This window comes from Dama dama, unplaced genomic scaffold (assembly GCF_033118175.1).
Source record: "Dama dama isolate Ldn47 unplaced genomic scaffold, ASM3311817v1 ptg000125l, whole genome shotgun sequence".
Lineage (NCBI taxonomy): Eukaryota > Metazoa > Chordata > Mammalia > Artiodactyla > Cervidae > Dama > Dama dama.
The window spans coordinates 2,273,658-2,295,182 of record NW_026870934.1 but is presented as its reverse complement, the minus strand read 5'-3'; positions in this window follow the sequence as shown (position 1 = coordinate 2,295,182).

Below are 21,525 nucleotides of genomic sequence, written 5' to 3'. Positions count from 1 at the left end.
TTTCATGCTCCCTATATTTTGACACCTTTTGAAGCTCTTCATATTTTTCACAGCTTTTGAAGCTCTTCATATTTTTCACACGTTTTCAGGCTCTTCATGTTTTTGAACACCGCTTCTTGCGACTCCTATTTTTCAGACCGTTTCATGCTCCTCATATTTTTGACACCTTTTGAAGCTCATCATATTTTTCACACCTTTTCAGGCTTTTCATGTTTTTCAACACCGCTTCATGCTCCTCCTATTTCTCAGACCGTTTCATGCTCCCCATATTTTAGACACCTTTTGAAGCTCTTCATATTTTTCACACCTTTTCAGCTCTTCATGTTTGTCAACACCACTTCATGCTCCTCCTATTTTTCAGACCGTTTCATTCTCCTCATATATTTGACAACTTTTGAAGCTCTTGATATATTTCACACATTTACAGGCTCTTCATCTCTTTGCATGCCGCTTCATGCTCCTCCTATTTTTCACACCGTTTCATGCTCCTCTCATTATTGACACATTTCAAAGCTATTCATATTTTTCACACCTTTGGAAGCTGTTCATATTTTTCACACATTTTCAGGCTTTTCATGTTTTCAACACCGCTTCATACTCCTCCTTTTTTTCAGACCGTTTCATGCTCCTCATATTTTTGACACCTTTTTAATGCTCTTCATATTTTTCACACCTTTTCAGGCTCTTCATGTTTTTCAACACCGCTTCATGCTCCTCCTATTTTTCAGACTGTTTCATGCTCCTCATATTTTTGACACCTTTTGAAGCTCTTCATATTTTTCACACCTTTTCAGGCTCTTCATGTTTTTCAACCGGTTTTCATGTTCCTCCTATTTTTCAGATCGTTTCATGCTCCTCATATTTTTGACACCTTTTGAAGATCTTAATATTTTTCACACCTTTTCAGGCTCTTCATGTTTTTGAACACCATTTCATGCTCCCCCCTTTTTTTGACACATTTTGAAGGTCTTCATAATTTTCACACATTTTCAGGCTCTTCATGTTTTTCAACACCGTTTCATGCTCCTCCTTTTTTTCAGATCATTTCATGCTCCTCATATGTTTCACATCTTTTGTAGCTCTTCATATTTTTCACACCTTTTCAGTCTCTTCAGGTTTCTCAACATCACTTCATGCTTCTCCTATTTTTCACGCCGTTTCATGCTCCTCATATTTTTGACACCTTTTCAAGCTCTTTAGATATTTCCCACCTTTTCAGGCTCTTAATGTTTTCAACACCGCTTCATGCTCATCCTATTTTTCGGACCGCTTCATGCTCCTCATATTTTTGACATCTTTTGAAGCTCTTCATATTTTTCACACCTTTTCAGGCTCTTCATGTTTTTGCACACCGCTTCATGCTCCTCCTATTTTTCACACAGTTTCATGCTCCTCTCATTATTGACACATTTTGAAGCAATTCATATTTTTCACACCTTTGGAAGCTCTTCATATTTTTCACACATTTTCAGGCTTTTCATGTTTTCAACACAGCTTCATGCTCCTCCTTTTTTTCAGACCGTTTCATGCTCCTCATATTTTTGACACCTTTTAATGCTCTTTATATTTTTCACACTTGTCATGCTCTTCATGTTTTCAACACTGTTTCATGCTTCTCCTATTTTTCAAACTGTTTCATGCTCCTCATATTTTTCACAGCTTTTGAAGCTGTTCATATTTTTCACATCTTTTCAGGCTCTTCATGTTTTGGAACACCGTTTCAAGCCCCTCCTATTTTTCAGACCGTTTCATGCTCCTTATATTTTTGACACCTTTTGAACCTCCTCATTTTTTCACAACTTTTGAAGCTCTTCATGTTTTTCCACACCATTCCATGCTGCCTCTATTTTTCAGACCGTTTCATGCTACTCCTATTTTTCAAACCGTTTCATTCTCCTCATATTTTTGACACCTTTTGAAGCTCTTCATGTCTTTCAACACCGTTTCATGCTGCTCCTATTTTTCAGACCGTATCATGATCCTCTTATTTTTCAGACCGTTTCATGCTCCTCATATTTTTGACACTTTTGAAGCTCTTCATGTCTTTCAACAGTGTTTCATTCTGCTCCTATTTTTCAAACCGTTTCATGCTCCTCCTATTTTTCAGACCGTTTCATGTTCCTCATATTTTTCACACCTTTTGAAGCTCTTCATATTTTTCAAAACTTTTCAGGTTCTTCATGTTTTTGACGACTGCTTCATGCTCCTCCTATTTTTCAGACCGTTTCATTCTCCTCATATTTTTGACACCTTTTGAAGCTCTTCATATATTTCACACCTTTTCAGGCTCTTCATGTTTTTAACACCACTTCATGCTCCTCCTATTTTTCAGACCTTTTCCTGGTCATCGATTTTTGACACCTTTTGAAGCTCTTCATATTTTTCACACCTTTTGATGCTCTTAATATTTTTCATACGTTTTCAGGCTCTTCACGTTTTTCAACAACGCTTCATGATCCTCCTATTTTTCAGACCGTTTCATGCTCCCCATATATTTGACACGTTTTGAAGCTCTTTATATTTTTCACACCTTTTCAGGCTCCTCATGTTTTTGAACACCGTTTCATGCTATTCCTATTTTTCAAACTGTTTCATGGTCCTCATATTTGTTACACCTTTTGAAGCTATTCATATATTTCACACCTTTTCAGGCTCTTCTTGTTATTCAACATAGCTTCATTCTCCTCCTATTTTACAGACCGTTTCATGCTCCTCATGTTTTGACACCTTTTGAAGCACTTCATATTTTTCACACTTTTCAGGCTCTTCATGTATTTGAAAACCGCCTCATGCTCCTCCTATTTTTCAGACCGTTTCATGTCCAAATGTATTTCACACCTTTTGAAGCTCTTCATATTTTTCACACCTTTTCAGGCTCTTCATATTTTTCCACACCACTTCCTGCTTCTCTTATTTTTCATCCCGTTTCATGCTCCTCATGTATTTCACACCTTTTGAAGCTCTTCATATTTTTCACTCCTTTTCAGGCTCTTCACGTTTTGATCACCATTTCATTCTCCTCTTATTTTTCAGACCGTTTCATGCTCCTCATATTTTTGACACCTTTTGAAGCTCTTCATATATTTCACACATTTTCAGCTCTTCATATTTTTCACTCCTTTTCAGGCTCTTCATGTTTTTCAACAACACTTCATGCTCCTCCTATTTTTCTGACCGTTTCATGCTCCTGATATTTTTGACAATTTTAGAAGCTCTTCATATTTTTCAACACCACTTCATGCTCCTCCTATTTTTCAGACCGTTTCGTGCTCCACATATTTTTGACACCTTTTGAGGCTCTTCATATATTTCACACCTTTTCAGGCTTTTCATGTTTTTGAACACCACTTCATGCTCCTCCTATTTTTCAGACCGTTTCATTCTCCTCCTATTTTTCAGACCGTTTCATTCTCCTCATAATTTTCACACCTTTTTCAGGCTCTTCATTTTTTTCAACACCACTTCATGCTCCTCCTATTTTTCAGACCGTTTCATGCTCCTCATATTTTTGACACCTTTTGAAGCTATTCATATTTTTCACACCTTTCCAGGCTCTTCATGTTTTTGAACACCGTTTAATGCTCCTCCTATTTTTCAGACCGTTTCTTGCTTCTCATATTTTTGAACACTGTTTAATGCTCCTCCTATTTTTCAGACCGTTTCTTGCTCCTCATATTTTTGACACCTTTTGAAGCTCTTCATAATTTTCACAGCTTTTCAGGCTCTTCATGTTTTTCAACACCGCTTCATGCTCCTCCTATTTTTCAGACCGTTTCATGCTCCTCATATTTTTGAGACCTTTTGAAGCTCTTCATATTTTTCACACCTTTTCAGGCTTTTCATGTTTTTCAACACCGCTTCATGCTCCGCCTATTTTTCAAACCGTTTCATGCTCCTCATATGTTTCACACCATTTTCAGGCTCTTCATGGTTTTCAACATCACTTCTTGCTCCTCCTATTTTTCATACCGTTTCATGTTTCTCATATATTTGACACAGTTTGAAGCTCTTCATATTTTTCACACCTGTTGAGGCTCTTCATGTTTTTTAAAACAGTTTCTTGCTCCTCATGTTTTTCAGACCCTTTCACCCTCCTCACATTTTTGACACCTTTTTGAAGCTCTTCATATTTTTCACACCTTTCCAGGCTCTTCAAGTGTTTGAACACCGTTTCATGATCCTCCTATTTTTCAGAACGTTTCATGGTCCTCATATATTTGACACCTTTTGAAGTTCTTCATATTTTTCACACCTTTTCAGGCTCTTCATGTTTTTCGACACCACTTCATGCTCCTCCTATTTTTCAGACCATTTCATGCTCCTTATTTTTTTGACACCTTTTGAAGTTCTTCATATATTTCACACCTGTCAGGCTCTTCATGGTTTTCAACACCACTTCATGCTCTTCCTATTTTTCAGACCGTTTCATGCTCCTCATATTTTTGACACCTTTTTAATGCTCTTCATATTTTTCACACCTTTTCAGGCTCTTCATGTTTTTCAACACCGCTTCATGCTCCTCCTATTTTTCAGACTGTTTCATGCTCCTCATATTTTTGACACCTTTTGAAGCTCTTCATATTTTTCACACCTTTTCAGGCTCTTCATGTTTTTCAACCGGTCTTCATGTTCCTCCTATTTTTCAGATCGTTTCATGCTCCTCATATTTTTGACACCTTTTGAAGATCTTAATATTTTTCACACCTTTTCAGGCTCTTCATGTTTTTGAACACCATTTCATGCTCCCCCCTTTTTTTGACACATTTTGAAGGTCTTCATAATTTTCACACATTTTCAGGCTCTTCATGTTTTTCAACACCGTTTCATGCTCCTCCTTTTTTTCAGATCATTTCATGCTCCTCATATATTTCACATCTTTTGTAGCTCTTCATATTTTTCACACCTTTTCAGTCTCTTCAGGTTTCTCAACATCACTTCATGCTTCTCCTATTTTTCACGCCGTTTCATGCTCCTCATATTTTTGACACCTTTTCAAGCTCTTTAGATATTTCCCACCTTTTCAGGCTCTTAATGTTTTCAACACTGCTTCATGCTCATCCTATTTTTCGGACCGCTTCATGCTCCTCATATTTTTGACATCTTTTGAAGCTCTTCATATTTTTCACACCTTTTCAGGCTCTTCATGTTTTTGCACACCGCTTCATGCTCCTCCTATTTTTCACACAGTTTCATGCTCCTCTCATTATTGACACATTTTGAAGCAATTCATATTTTTCACACCTTTGGAAGCTCTTCATATTTTTCACACATTTTCAGGCTTTTCATGTTTGCAACACAGCTTCATGCTCCTCCTTTTTTTCAGACCGTTTCATGCTCCTCATATTTTTGACACCTTTTAATGCTCTTTATATTTTTCACACTTGTCATGCTCTTCATGTTTTCAACACTGTTTCATGCTTCTCCTATTTTTCAAACTGTTTCATGCTCCTCATATTTTTCACAGCTTTTGAAGCTGTTCATATTTTTCACATCTTTTCAGGCTCTTCATGTTTTGGAACACCGTTTCAAGCCCCTCCTATTTTTCAGACCGTTTCATGCTCCTCATATTTTTGACACCTTTTGAACCTCCTCATTTTTTCACAACTTTTGAAGCTCTTCATGTTTTTCCACACCATTCCATGCTGCCTCTATTTTTCAGACCGTTTCATGCTACTCCTATTTTTCAAACCGTTTCATTCTCCTCATATTTTTGACACCTTTTGAAGCTCTTCATGTCTTTCAACACCGTTTCATGCTGCTCCTATTTTTCAGACCGTATCATGATCCTCTTATTTTTCAGACCGTTTCATGCTCCTCATATTTTTGACACTTTTGAAGCTCTTCATGTCTTTCAACAGTGTTTCATTCTGCTCCTATTTTTCAAACCGTTTCATGCTCCTCCTATTTTTCAGACCGTTTCATGTTCCTCATATTTTTCACACCTTTTGAAGCTCTTCATATTTTTCAAAACTTTTCAGGTTCTTCATGTTTTTGACGACTGCTTCATGCTCCTCCTATTTTTCAGACCGTTTCATGCTCCTCCTATTTTTCAGACCGTTTCATGCTCCTCATGTTTTTGACACCTTTTGAAGCACTTCATATTTTTCACACTTTTCAGGCTCTTCATGTATTTGAAAACCGCCTCATGCTCCTCCTATTTTTCAGACCGTTTCATGTCCAAATGTATTTCACACCTTTTGAAGCTCTTCATATTTTTCACACCTTTTCAGGCTCTTCATGTTTTTCCACACCACTTCATGCTTCTCTTATTTTTCATCCCGTTTCATGCTCCTCATGTATTTCACACCTTTTGAAGCTCTTCATATTTTTCACTCCTTTTCAGGCTCTTCACGTTTTGATCACCATTTCATTCTCCTCTTATTTTTCAGACCGTTTCATGCTCCTCATATTTTTGACACCTTTTGAAGCTCTTCATATATTTCACACATTTTCAGCTCTTCATATTTTTCACTCCTTTTCAGGCTCTTCATGTTTTTCAACAACACTTCATGCTCCTCCTATTTTTCTGACTGTTTCATGCTCCTGATATTTTTGACAATTTTAGAAGCTCTTCATATTTTTCAACACCACTTCATGCTCCTCCTATTTTTCAGACCGTTTCGTGCTCCACCTATTTTTGACACCTTTTGAGGCTCTTCATATATTTCACACCTTTTCAGGCTTTTCATGTTTTTGAACACCACTTCATGCTCCTCCTATTTTTCAGACCGTTTCATTCTCCTCCTATTTTTCAGACCGTTTCATTCTCCTCATAATTTTCACACCTTTTTCAGGCTCTTCATTTTTTTCAACACCACTTCATGCTCCTCCTATTTTTCAGACCGTTTCATGCTCCTCATATTTTTGACACCTTTTGAAGCTATTCATATTTTTCACACCTTTCCAGGCTCTTCATGTTTTTGAACACCGTTTAATGCTCCTCCTATTTTTCAGTCCGTTTCTTGCTTCTCATATTTTTGAACACTGTTTAATGCTCCTCCTATTTTTCAGACCGTTTCTTGCTCCTCATATTTTTGACACCTTTTGAAGCTCTTCATAATTTTCACAGCTTTTCAGGCTCTTCATGTTTTTCAACACCGCTTCATGCTCCTCCTATTTTTCAGACCGTTTCATGCTCCTCATATTTTTGAGACCTTTTGAAGCTCTTCATATTTTTCACACCTTTTCAGGCTTTTCATGTTTTTCAACACCGCTTCATGCTCCGCCTATTTTTCAAACCGTTTCATGCTCCTCATATGTTTCACACCATTTTCAGGCTCTTCATGGTTTTCAACATCACTTCTTGCTCCTCCTATTTTTCATACCGTTTCATGTTTCTCATATATTTGACACAGTTTGAAGCTCTTCATATTTTTCACACCTGTTGAGGCTCTTCATGTTTTTTAAAACAGTTTCTTGCTCCTCATGTTTTTCAGACCCTTTCACCCTCCTCACATTTTTGACACCTTTTTGAAGCTCTTCATATTTTTCACACCTTTCCAGGCTCTTCAAGTGTTTGAACACCGTTTCATGATCCTCCTATTTTTCAGAACGTTTCATGGTCCTCATATATTTGACACCTTTTGAAGTTCTTCATATTTTTCACACCTTTTCAGGCTCTTCATGTTTTTCGACACCACTTCATGCTCCTCCTATTTTTCAGACCATTTCATGCTCCTTATTTTTTTGACACCTTTTGAAGTTCTTCATATATTTCACACCTGTCAGTCTCTTCATGGTTTTCAACACCACTTCATGCTCTTCCTATTTTTCAGACCGTTTCATGCTCCTCATATGTTTCACACCTTTTGAGGCTCTTCATGTTTTTTAACACCTTTTCATGCTCCTCCTATATTTCAGACGTTTCATGCTCCTTATATTTTTGACACCTTTTGAAGCTCTTCATATATTTCACACCTTTTCAGGCTCTTCATATTTTTCAACACCGCTTCAACCTCCTCCTATTTTTCAGACCGTTTCTTGCTCCTCGTATTTTTGACACCTTTGAGGCTCTTCATATATTTCACACATTTTCAGGCTCTTCCTGTTTTTCAACACCGCTTCTTGCTCCTCCGAATTTTCAGACCGTTTCATTCTCCTCATATTTTTGACACATTTTCAAGCTCTTCATATTTTTCACATTTTTCAGGCTCTTCATGTTTTTGAACACCGTTTCATGCTGCTCCTATTTTTCAGACCGTTTCATGCTCCTCCTATTTTTCAGACCGTTTCATGCTCCTCATATTTTTGACACATTTTCAAGCTCTTCATATTTTTCACACTATTTCAGGCTCTTCATGTATTTGAGCACAGCTTCATGCTCCTCTTATTTTTCAGACCGTTTCATGCTCCTCATATTTTTCACACCTTTTGAAGCTCTTCATATTTTTCACACCTTTTCAGGCTCTTCATGTTTTCAACACCGCTTCATGCTCCTCCTATTTTTCAGACCGTTTCATGCCCCTCATGTATTTCTCTCCTTTTGAAGCTCTTCATATTTTTCACACCTTTTTCGGCTCTTCATGTATTTCCACAACTTTTCAGCCTCTCCTATTTTTCAGTCCGTTTCATGCTCCTCATATTTTTGTCACCTTTTGAAACTCTTCATATTTTTCACACCTTTTCAGGCTCCTCATGTTTTTCAACACCATTTCATGCTCTTCTATTTTTCAGACGGTTTCATGCTCTTCTTATTTTTGACACCTTTTGAAGCTCCTCATATATTTCACACCATTTCAGGCTCTTCATGTTTTTCAACACCACTTCATGCTTCTCCTATTTTTAAGACCGTTTCATGTTCCTCATATTTTTCATACCTTTTGAAGGTCTTCATATTTTTCACACCTTTTCAGGCTCTTCATGTTTTTGAGCACCGTTTCATGCTCCTCCTATTTTTAAGACCGTTTCATGTTCCTCATATTTTTCATACCTTTTGAAGTTCTTCATATTTTTCACACCTTTTCTGGTTCTCATGTTTTTGAACACAGCTTCATGCTTCTCCTATTTTTCAGACCGTTTCATGCTCCTCATATATTTCACACCTTTTGAAGCTCTTCCTATTTTTCAGACCTTTTCACCTCTTCATGTTTTTCAACAGCATTTCATGCTCCTCCTATTTTTCAGACCGTTTCATGCTCCTCATATTTTTGATACCTTTTGAAGCTCTTCATATTTTTCACACCTTTTCATGCTCTTCATGTTTTCAACACCGATTCTTGCTCCTCCTATTTTTCAGACCGTTTCATGCTCCTCCTATTTTTCAGGCCGTTTCATGCTCCTCATATTTTTGACACTTTTTGAAGCTCTTCATATTTTTCACACCTTTTCAGGCTCTTCATGTTTTTGAACACAGTTTCATGCTTCTCCTATTTTTCAGACCGTTTCATGCTCCTCCTATTTTTCAGACCGTTTCATGCTCCTCATATTTTTGACACTTTTTGAAGCTCTTCATATTTTTCACACCTTTTCAGGCTCTTCATGTTTTTGAACACAGTTTCATGCTTCTCCTATTTTTCAGACCGTTTCATGCTCCTCATATTTTTGACACATTTTGAAGCTCTTCATATTTTTCACACCTTTTCAGGCTCTTCACGTTTTTCAACACAACTTCATGCTTCTCCTATTTTTCAGACAGTTTCATGCTCCTCATGTATTTCACACCTTTTGAAGCGCTTCATATTTTTCACAACATTTCAATCTCTTCATGTTTTCAACAACACTTCATGCTCGTATTATTTTTCAGACCGTTTCATGCTCCTCATATTTTTGACACATTTTGAAGCTCTTCATATTTTTCACACCTTTTCAGGCTCTTCACGTTTTTCAACACAACTTCATGATCCTCCTATTTTTCAGACCATTTCATCCTCCTCATATATTTGACACCTTTTGAAGCGCTTCATATTTTTCACAACATTTCAATCTCTTCATGTTTTCAACAACACTTCATGCTCGTATTATTTTTCAGACTGTTTCATGCTCCTCATTTTTTTGACACCTTTTGAAGCTCTTCATATTTTTCACAGCTTTGAAGGTCCTCATATTTTTCACACGTTTTCAGGGTCTTCATGTTTTTCAACACCGCTTCATGCTGCTTCTATTTTTCAGACCGTTTCATGCTCCTCATATTTTTGACACGTTTTGAAGCTCTTCATATTTTTCACACCTTTTCAGCCTCTTCACGTTTTTGAACAACGCTTCATGTTCCTCCTAATTTTCAGACCGTTTCATGCTCCTCGTATTTTTAACACCTTTTGAAGCTACTCATATTTTTCACATCTTTTCATTCTCTTCATGTTTTTGAACACCACTTCATGCTCCGCCTATTTTTCAGACCGTTTCATGCTCCTCATATTTTTGACACATTTTGAAGCTCTTCATATATTTTAAACCTTTTGAAGCTCTTCATATTTTTCACACCTTTTAAAGCTCTTCATATTTTTCACACGTTTTCAGGCTCTTCATGTTTTTCAACACCACCTCATGCTCCTCCTATTTTTCAGATGGTTTCATGTTCTTCATATTTTTTACCCCTTTTGAAGCCCTTCATATTTTTCACACATTTTCAGGCTCTTCATGTTTTTCACAACCACTTCATGCTCCTCCTATTTTTCAGACAATTTCATTCTCCTCATATTTTTCACACCTTTTCAGGCTCTTCATATTTTTGAACACAGCTTCATGCTCCTCCCATTTTTCAGACCGTTTCATGCTCCTCATATTATTGACACCTTTTGAATCTCTTCAAAGTTTTCAAACATTTTCAGGCTCTTCATGTTTTTCAACACCGCCTTATGCTCCTCTTTTTTTTCAGACTGTTTCATGCTCCTCATGTAATTCACACCTTTTGAAGCTCTTTATATTTTTCACACCTTTTCAGGCTTTTCATGTTTTTCAACACCACTCCATGCTCCTCCTATTTTTCAGACCGTTTCATGCTCATCTAATTTTTAACACCTTTTGAAACTCTTCATATATTTCACACCTTTTGAAGCTCCTCATATTTTTCACATTTTTGATGCTCTTCATATTTTTCACGCATTTTCAGGCTCTTCATGTTTTGCACCACCACTTCATGCTCCTCCTATTTTTCAGACCGTTTCATGCTCATCTCATTTTTGAAACCTTTAGAATCTCTTCATATTTTTCACACCTTTTCAGGCTCTTCATGTTTTTCAACACCGCTTCATGCACCTCCTATTTTTCAGACTGTTTCATGCTCATCTCATTTTTGACACCTTTTCAAACTTTTCATATTTTTCACACCTTATCAGTCTCTTCATATTTTTGAACACCGCTTCATGCTTCTCCAATTTTTCACACCGTATACTGCTCCTCATATTTTTCACACCTATTGAAGCTCTTCATATTTTTCACACCTTTTCATGCTCCTCATGTTTTTGAACACTGCTCATGATCCTCCGAATTTTCAGACCGTTTCATGCTCTTCATATTTTTGACACCTTTTGAAACTCTTCATATTTTTCACACCTTTTCAGGTTCTTCATGTTTTTCCACACCACTTCATGCTTCTATTTTTCAGCCCGTTTCATGGTCCTCATGTATTTCACACCTTTTGAAGCTCTTCATAATTTTTAAACCTTTTCAGGCTCTTCATGTTTTTCAACACCATTTCATGCCGCATCTATCTTTCAGACCGTTTCATTCTTCTCATATTTTTGACACCATTTGAAGCTCTTCATATTTTTCACACCTTTTCAGGCTCTTCATGTTTTTCCACACCACTTCATGCTTCTCCTATTTTTCAGAAAGTTTTCATGCTCCTCATGAATTTCACACCTTTTAAAGCTATTCATATTTTTCACAACTTTTCAGGCTCTTCATGTTTCTGATCACCGTTTCATGCTCCTCCTATCTTTAAGACCGTTTCATGCTTCTCATATTTTTGACAACATTTGAAGCTCTTCATATTTTTCACATATTTTCAGGCACTTCATGTTTTTGAACACCGCTCATGATCCTCCAAAATTTCAGACAGTTTCATACTCTTCATATTTTTGACACCTTTTGAAGCTCTTCATATTTTTCACAACTTTTCACCTCTTCATGTTTTTCCACACCACTTCATGCTTCTCATATTTTTCAGATCGTTGTATGCTCCTCATGAATTTCACACCTTTTGAAGCTCTTCATATTTTTCACACCTTTTCAGGCTCTTGATGTTATTCAACACCACTTCATGCTACTCCTGTTTTTCATACCGTTTCATGCTCCTCATATTTTTGACACCTTTTGAAGCTGTTCATATTTTTCACACCTTTTCAGGCTCTTCATATTTTTGAACACCGCTTCATGCTCCTCCTATTTTTGAGACCGTTTCATGCTCATCTCATTTTGACATCTTTTGATGCTCTTCATATTTTTCACATCTTTTGAAGCTCTTCATATTTTTCACATCTTTGGAAGCTCTTCATATTTTTCACACCTTTTCAGGCTCTTCATGTTTATTACACCGCTTCATGCTGCTCCAATTTTCAGACCGTTTCATGCTCCTCATATTTTTGACACCTTTTGAAGCTCTTCATATTTTTCACACCTTTTGAGGCTCTTCATGTTTTTGAACACCGCTTCATGTTCCTCCTATTTTTCAGACCGTTTCATGCTCCTCATATTTTTGACAACTTTTTGAAGTTCTTCATATTTTTCACACCTTTTCAGGGTCTTCATGTTTTTTACACCGCCTCATGCTCCTCCTATTTTTCAGACTGTTTCATGCTCCTCCTATTTTTGACACCTTTTGAAGCTCTTCATATTTCACACCATTTCAGGCTCTTGATGTTTTGAACACCGTTTAATGCTCCTCCTATTTTTCAGACCGTTTCATGCTCCTCATATTTTTGACAACTTTTGTAGCTCTTCATATTTTTCACACCTTTTCAGGCTCTTCATGTTTTTCAAAGCCACTTCATGCTTCTCCTATTTTTCAGACCGTTTCATGCTCCTCTCATTTCTGACACCTTTTGAAGTTCTTCATATATTTCAGACATTTTCAGGCTCTTCATGTTTTTCAACACCACTTCATGCTCCTCCTATTTTTCAGACCGTTTCATGCTCCTCCTGCATTTCACACCTTTTCAAGCTCTTTATATTTTTAAAACCTTTTTAGGCTCTTCATGTTTTTGAACACGATTTCAGGCTCCTCCTATTTTTCGGACTGTTTCATGCTCATATCATTTTTGACAACTTTTGAAGCTCTTCATAATTTTCACACCTTTTGAATCTCTTCATATTTCTCAAACGTTTTCACTCTCTTCATGTTTTTCAACACCCCTTCTTGCTCATCCTATTTTTCAGACCGTTTCATGTTTCTATCATTTCTGACAACTTTTGAAGCTCTTCATATATTTCACACATTTTTAGGCTCTTCATGTTTTTCAACACCACTTCATGCTCCTCCTATTTTTCAGACCGTTTCATGCTCATCTCACTTTTGATACATTTTGAAGCTCTTCATATTTTTCACACCTTTTCAGGATCTTCATGTCTTTGAACACCATTTCATGCTGCTCCTATTTTTCAGATCTTTTCATGCTCCTCATATTTTTGACACATTTTGAAGTTCTTCATTTTTTTCACACCTTTTGAAGCTCTTCATATTTTTCACACCTTTTCAGGCTCTTCATGTTTATTAAACGGCTTCATGCTACTCCTATTTTTCAGACCGTTTCATGCTCCTCATATTTTTGACACCTTTTGAAGCTCTTCATATTTTTCACACCTTTTGAGGCTATTCATGGTTTTGAACACGGCTTCATGTTCCTCCTATTTTTCAGACCATTTCATGCTCATCTCACTTTGACACATTTTGAAGCTCTTCAGATTTTCCACACCTTTTGAAGCTCTTCATATTTTTCAAACGTTTTCAGGATCTTCATTTTTTTCAACACTGCTTCTTGCTCCTCCTATTTTTCAGATCGTTTCATGCTCCTCATATTTTTGACACATTTTGAAGGTCTTCATTTTTTTCACACCTTTTGAAGCTCTTCATATTTTTCACACCTTTTCAGGCTCTTCATGTTTATTACACCGCTTCATGCTGCTCCTATTTTTCAGACCGTTTCATGCTCCTCATATTTTTGACACCTTTTAAAGGACTTCATATCTTTCACACCTTTTCAGGCTCTTCATGTTTTTTCCACCGGTTCATGCTGCTCCTATTTTTCAGACCGTTTCATGCTCCTCCTATATTTGACACCTTTTGAAGCTCTTCATATTTTTCACACCTTTTCAGGCTCTTCATGTTTTTGAACACCGTTTCATGCTCCTCCTTTTTTTCAGACTGTTTCATGCTCCTCATATTTTTGACACCTTTTGAAGCTCTTCATATTTTTCACACCTTTTGAGGCTCTTCATGTTTTTGAACACCGCTTCATGTTCCTTATATTTTTCAGACCGTTTCATGCTCCTCATATTTTTGACACCTTTGGAAGCTCTTCATATTTTTCACACCTTTTCAGGGTCTTCATGTTTTTTACACCGCTTCATGCTCCTCCTATTTTTCAGACTGTTTCATGCTCCTCCTATTTTTGACACCTTTTGAAGCTCTTCATATTTCACACCATTTCAGGCTCTTGATGTTTTTGAACACCGTTTAATGCTCCTCCTATTTTTCAGACCGTTTCATGCTCCTCATATTTTTGACACCTTTTGAAGCTCTTCATATTTTACCCACCTTTTCAGGCTCTTCATGTTTTTCAACACCGTTTCATGCTCCTCATGTATTTCCAACCGTTTGAAGCTCTTCATATTTTTCACACATTTTTAGGCTCTTCATGTTTTTCAACACCACTTCATGCTCCTCCTATTTTTCAGACCGTTTCATGCTCATCTCACTTTTGATACATTTTGAAGCTCTTCATATTTTTCACACCTTTTCAGGCTCTTCATGTTTTTCAAAGCCACTTCATGCTCCTCCCATTTTTCAGACCATTTCATGCTTCTAGTATTTTTCAGACAGTTTCATGTGCCTCCTCTTTTGAACACCTTTTGAAGGTCTTCATATTTTTCACACCTATTCAGGCTCTTCATGTTTTTCAACACCGCTTCATGCTCCTCCTATTTTTGATAACTTTTGAAGCTGTTCATATATTTCACACCTTTTCAGGCGTTTCATGTTTTTGAACACCGTTTCATGCTCCTCATATTTTGACAGTTTTTGATGCTCTTCATATTTTTCACAGCTTTTCAGGCTCTTCATGGTTTTCAACACCACTTCATGCTCCTATTTTTCAGACCGTTTCCTGCTCCTCATATTTTTGACACATTTTCAAACTCTTCATATATTTCACACCTTTTCAGGCTCTTCATGTTTTTCAACACCGGTTCATGCTCCTCCTATGTTTCATACCGCTTCATGCTCCTCCTAATTTTGACACCTTTTGAAGCTTTTCATATTTTTCAAACCTTTTCAAGCTCTTCATGTTTTTCAACACCGCTTCATTTTCCTCCTATTTTTCAGACCGTTTCATGCTCCTCATATTTTTGACACCTTTTGAAGCTCTTCATATTTTTCACACCTTTTCTTGCTTTCCATGTTTTTGAACACCGTTTCATGCTCCTCATATTTTTGACACCTTTGAAGCTTTTCAAAATTTTGACACCTTTTGAAGCTCTTCATATAATTCACACCTTTTCAGTCTCTTCATGTTTTTCAATGCCTCTTCATGCTCCTCCTATTTTTCAGACCATTTCATGCTCCTCATATTTTTGACACCTTTGAAACTCTTCATAATTTTGACACCTTTTGAAGCTCTTCATATTTTTCACACCTTTTCAGGTTCTTCATGTTTTTCAACACTGCTTCATGATCCTCCTATTTTTCAGAGCGTTTCATGCTCCTCATATTTTTGACACCTTTTGAATCTCTTCATATATTTCACACCTTTTCAGGTTCTTCATGTTTTTGACCACCGTTTCATGCTCCTCCTATTTTTTCAGACCGTTTCATGCTTCTCATATTGTTGACACCTTTTGAAGCTCTTCATATATTTCACACCTTTCCCGGCTCTTCATGTTTTTCAACACCACTTCATGCTCCTCCTATTTTTTCAGACCGTTTCATGCTCCTCATATTTTTGACAGCTTTTGAAGCTCTTCATATATTTCCCACCTTTTCAGGCTCTTCCTGTTTTTCAACAAAGCTTCATGCTCCTCCTATTTCTCAGACCGTTTCATGCTCCTCATATTTTTCACATTTTTTGAAGCTCTTCATATTTTTCACACCTTTTCAGGCTCTTCATGTTTTTCAACACCGCTTCATGCTTCTCCTATTTTTCAGACCGTTTCATGCTCCTCATATTTTTCACACCTTTTGAAGCTCTTCATATTTTTCACACCTTTTCAGGCTCTTCATGTTTTTCAACACCGCTTCATGCTCCTCCTATTTTTCAGATCTTAACATTCTCCTCATATATTTGACACCTTTTGAAGCTCTTCATATTTTTCACACCTTTTCAGGCTCTTCATGTTTTTCAACACCGCTTCATGCTCCTCCTATTTTCCAGACCGTTTCATGCTCCTCATACTTTTGACACCTTTTGAAGCTCTTAATATTTTTCACAGCTTTTCAGGCTCTTCATGTTTTTCAACACCGCTTCATGCTCCTCCTATTTTTCAGACTGTTTCCTGCTCCTCATATATTTCACACCTTTTGAAGCTCTTCATATATTTCACACCTTTTGAAACTCTTCATATATTTCACAGCTTTTCAGGCTCTTCATGTTTTTGAACACCGTTTCATGGTCCTCCTATTTTTCAGACCGTTTCATGCTCCTCATATATTTGACACCTTTTGAAGCTCTTCATATTTGTCACACCTTTTCAGGCTCTTCATGTTTTTCAACACCGCTTCATGCTCCTGCAATTTTCAGACCGTTTCATGCTCCTCATATTTTTGACACGATTTGAAGCTCTTCATATTTTTTACACCTTTTCAGGGTCTTCATGTTTTTCAACACTGCTTCATGCTCCTCCAATTTTCAGACCGTGTCATGCTCCTCATGTATTTCACACCTTTTGAAGCTCTTTATATTTTTCACACCTTTTCAGGCTCTTCACGTTTTTCAACACCGCTTCATGCTCCTCCTATTTTTCAGACCGTTTCATGCTCCTCATGTATTTCACACCTTTTGAAGCTCCTCATATTTTTCACACCTTTTCGAGCTCTTCATGTTTTTGAACACGGTTTCATGCTCCTTCTATTTTTCAGACAGTTTCATGCTCCTCATATTTTTGACACCTTTTGAAACTCTTCATATTTTTCACACCTTTTGAGGCTTTTCATGTTTTTCAACACCGCTTCATGATCCTCCTATTTATAAGAGCGTTTCATGCTCCTCATATATTTGACACCTTTTGAATCTCTTCATATATTTCACACCTTTTCAGGCTCTTCATGTTTTGGAACACCGCTTCATGCTCCTCCTATTTTTCAGATCGTTTCATGCTCCTCATCTATTTCACAGGTTTTGAAGCTCTTCATATTTTTTAAACCTTTTGAAGCTCTTCATATTTTTCACAGCTTTTCAGGCTCTTCATATTTTTGAACACTGTTTCATGCTCCTCCTATTTTTCAGACCGTTTCATGCTCCTCATATTTTTGACACCTTTTGAAGCTCTTCATATATTTCACACCTTTTCTGGCTCTTCATGTTTTTCAACACCACTTCATGCTCCTCCTATTTTTCAGACCGTTTCATGCTCCTCATATTTTTGACACCTTTTGAAGCTCTTCGTATATTTCCCACCTTTTCAGGCTCTTCATGTTTTTCAACAAAGATTCATGCTCCTCCTATTTTTCAGACCGTTTCATGCACCTCATATTTTTCACACCTTTTGAAGCTCTTCTTATTTTTCACTCCTTTTCAGGCTCTTAATGTTTTTCAACACCGCTTCATGCTTCTCCTATTTTTCAGACCGTTTCATGCTCCTCATATTTTTCACCCTTTTGAAGCTCTTCATAGTTTTCACACCTTTTGAAGCTCTTCATATTTTTCACACCTTTTTAGGCTTTTCATGTTTTTCAACACCGCTTCATGATCCTCCTATTTTTCAGACCTTTTCATACTCCTCATATTTTTGACACCTTTTGAAGCTCTTCATATTTTTCACACCTTGTGAAGCTCTTCATATTTTTCACAGCTTTTCAGGCACTTCATGCTTTTCAACACCGCTTCATGCTCCTCCTATTTTTCAGACCGTTTCATTCTCCTCATGTATTTCACACCTTTTGAGCTCTTCATATTTTTCACACCTTTTCAGGCTCTTCATGTTTTTGAACACCGTTTCATGCTCCTCCTATTTTTCAGTCCAGTTCATGCTCCTCAAATTTTTGACACCTTTTGAAGCTCTTCATATTTTTCACACCTTTTTAGGCTCTTCATGTTTTTGAACAACGTTTCATGCCCCTCCTATTTTTCAGACCGTTTCATGCTCCTCATGTATTTCGCACCTTTTGAAGCTCTTCATATTTTTCAAACATTTTCAGGCTCTCCATGTTACTCAACACCGCTTCATGCTCCTGCTATTTTTCAGACCGTTTCACGCTCCTCATGTATTTCACACCTTTTGAAGCTCTTCATATTTTTCACACCTTTTCAGGCTCTCCAAGTTTCTCAACACCGCTTCATGCTCCTCGTATTTTACAGACCGCTTCATGCTCCTCATATTTTTCACACCTTTTGAAGCTCTTCATATTTTTCACACCTTTTCAGGCTCTTCATGTTTTTCAACACCACTTCATGCTCCTCCTATTTTTCAGACCGTTTCATGCTCCTCATGTATTTCACACCTTTTGAAGCTCTTCATAATTTTCACACCTTTTCAAGCTCTTCATGTTTTTGAACACGGTTTCATGCTCTTCCTGTATTTCCGAGAGTTTCATGCTCCTCATATTTTTGATACCTTTTGAAACTCTTCATATTTTTCACACCTTTTCAGGCTTTTCATGTTTTTCAACACCGCTTCATGATCCTCCTATTTTTCAGAGCGTTTCATGCTCCTCATATTTTTGACAACTTTTGAATCTCTTCATATATTTCACACCTTTTCAGGCTCTTCATGTTTTGGAACACCGCTTCATGCTCCTCCTATTTTTCAGACCGTTTCATGCTCCTCATCTATTTCACAGCTTTTGAAGCTCTTCATATTTTTTAAACCTTCTGAAGCTCTTCATATTTTTCACACCTTTTCAGGCTCTTCATGATTTTGAACACTGTTTCATGCTCCTCCTATGTTTCAGACCGTATCATGCTCCTCATAGTTTTGACAACTTTTGAAGCTCTTCATATATTTCACACCTTTTCTGGCTCTTCATGTTTTTCAACACCACTTCATGCTCCTCCTATTTTTCAGCCCGTTTCATGCTCCTCATATTTTTGACACCTTTTGAAGCTCTTCATATTTTTCACACCTTTTCATGCTCTTCATGTTTTTCAACACCGTTTCAGGCTCCTCCTATTTTTGACATCTTTTGAATCTCTTAGTGTTTTTCACACCTTTTCAGGCTCTTCACGTTTTTGACACCGTTTCTCTCTCCTGATATTTTTGACTCCTTTTGAAGCTCTTCATATATTTCACAACTTTTCAGGCTCTTCATGTTTTTCAACACTGCTTCATGCTCCTCCTAATTTTCAGACCATTTCATGCTCCTCATACTTTTGACAGGTTTTGAAGCTCTTCATATTTTTCACACCTTGTCAAGCTCTTCATGTTTTGTATACCGTTTCATGCTCCTCCTATTTTTCAGAACGTTTCATACTCCTCATATTTTAGACACCTGTTGAAGCTCTTCATATTTTCACACCTTTTCAGGCTCTTCATGTTTTTCAACACCAGTTAATGTTCCTCCTATTTTTCAGACCGTTTCATGCTCCTCATATTTTTGACAACTTGTGAAGCTCCTCATATTTTTCACACCTTTTGAAGCTCTTCATATTTTTCACAACTTTTCAAGCTCTTCATGTTTTGAATACCGTTTCATGCTCCTCCTATTTGTCAGACCGTTTCATGTTCCTCATGTATTTCACAGCTTTTGAAGCTCCTCATATTTTTTACACCTTTTTAGGCTCTTCATGTTTTTGAACAACGTTTCATGCCCCTCCTATTTTTCAGACCGTTTCATGCTCCTCATATACTTGGCACCTTTTGAAGTTCTTCATATTTTTCACACATTTTCAGGTTCTTCATGTTTTTCAAAACGGCTTCATGCTCCTCCTATTTTTCTGACCGTTTCATGCTCCTCTTGTATTTCACAACTCTTGAAGCTCTTCACATTTTTCACACCTTTTCAGGCTCTTCATGGTTTTGAACACCGCTTCATGCTCCTCCTGTTTTACCGACCGCTTCATGCTCCTCATATTTATCACACCTTTTGAAGCTCGTCATATTACTCACACCTTTTCAGGCTCTTCATGTTTTTCAACACCACTTCATGCTCCTCCTACTTTTCAGACCGTTTCATGCTCCTCATATTTTTGACACCTTTTCAAGCTCTTCACATTTTTCACACCTTTTCAGGCTCTTCATGTTTTTGAACACCGCTTCATGATCCTCCTATTTTTCAGACTGTTTCTTGCTCTTCATATTTTTGACACCTTTTGAAGCTCTTCATATTTTTCACACCTTGTCATGCTCTTCATGTTTTTCAACACCGTTTCATGCTGATTCTATTTTTCAGACCATTTCATGCTCCTCATATTTTTCACACCTTTTGAAGCTCTTCATATTTTTCACACCTTTCAGGCTCTTCATGTTTTTCGACACCATTTCATGCTGCTTCTATTTTTCATGAGCCTCATATTTTTCACACCTTTTGAAGATCTTCATATTTTTCACACGTTTTCAGGATCTACATGTTTTTGAACACAGCTTCATGCTACTCCTATTTTTCAGACCGTTTCATGCTCATCTCATTTTTGACACCTTTGAAGCTCTTCATATTTTTCACACCTTTTGAAGCTCTTCATAATTTTCACACCATTTCAAGCTCTTCATGTTTTTCAATACCCCTTCTTACTCCTCCTATTTTTCAGACCATTTCATGCTCCTCATATATTTGACACGTTTGGAAGCTCTTCATATTTTTCACACGTTTTCAGGCTCTTCATGTTTTTGAACACCGCTTCATGCTCCTACTATTTTTCAGACCGTTTCGTGCTACTCATATTTTTGACACCTTTTCAAGCTTTTCATATTTTTCACACCTTTTCAGCCTCTTCTTTTTTTTCAAAACCACTTCTTGTTCCTCCTATTTTGCAGACCGTTTCATGCTCATCTCATTTTTGACACCTTTGAAGCTCTTCATATTTTTCACACCTTTTGAAGCTCTTCATATTTTTCACACCTTTTGAAGCTCTTCATAATTTTCACACCATTTCAAGCTCTTCATGTTTTTCAACACCCCTTCTTACTCCTCCTATTTTTCAGACCATTTCATGATCCTCATATATTTGACACGTTTGGAAGCTCTTCATATTTTTCACACCTTTTCAGGGTTTTCATGTTTTT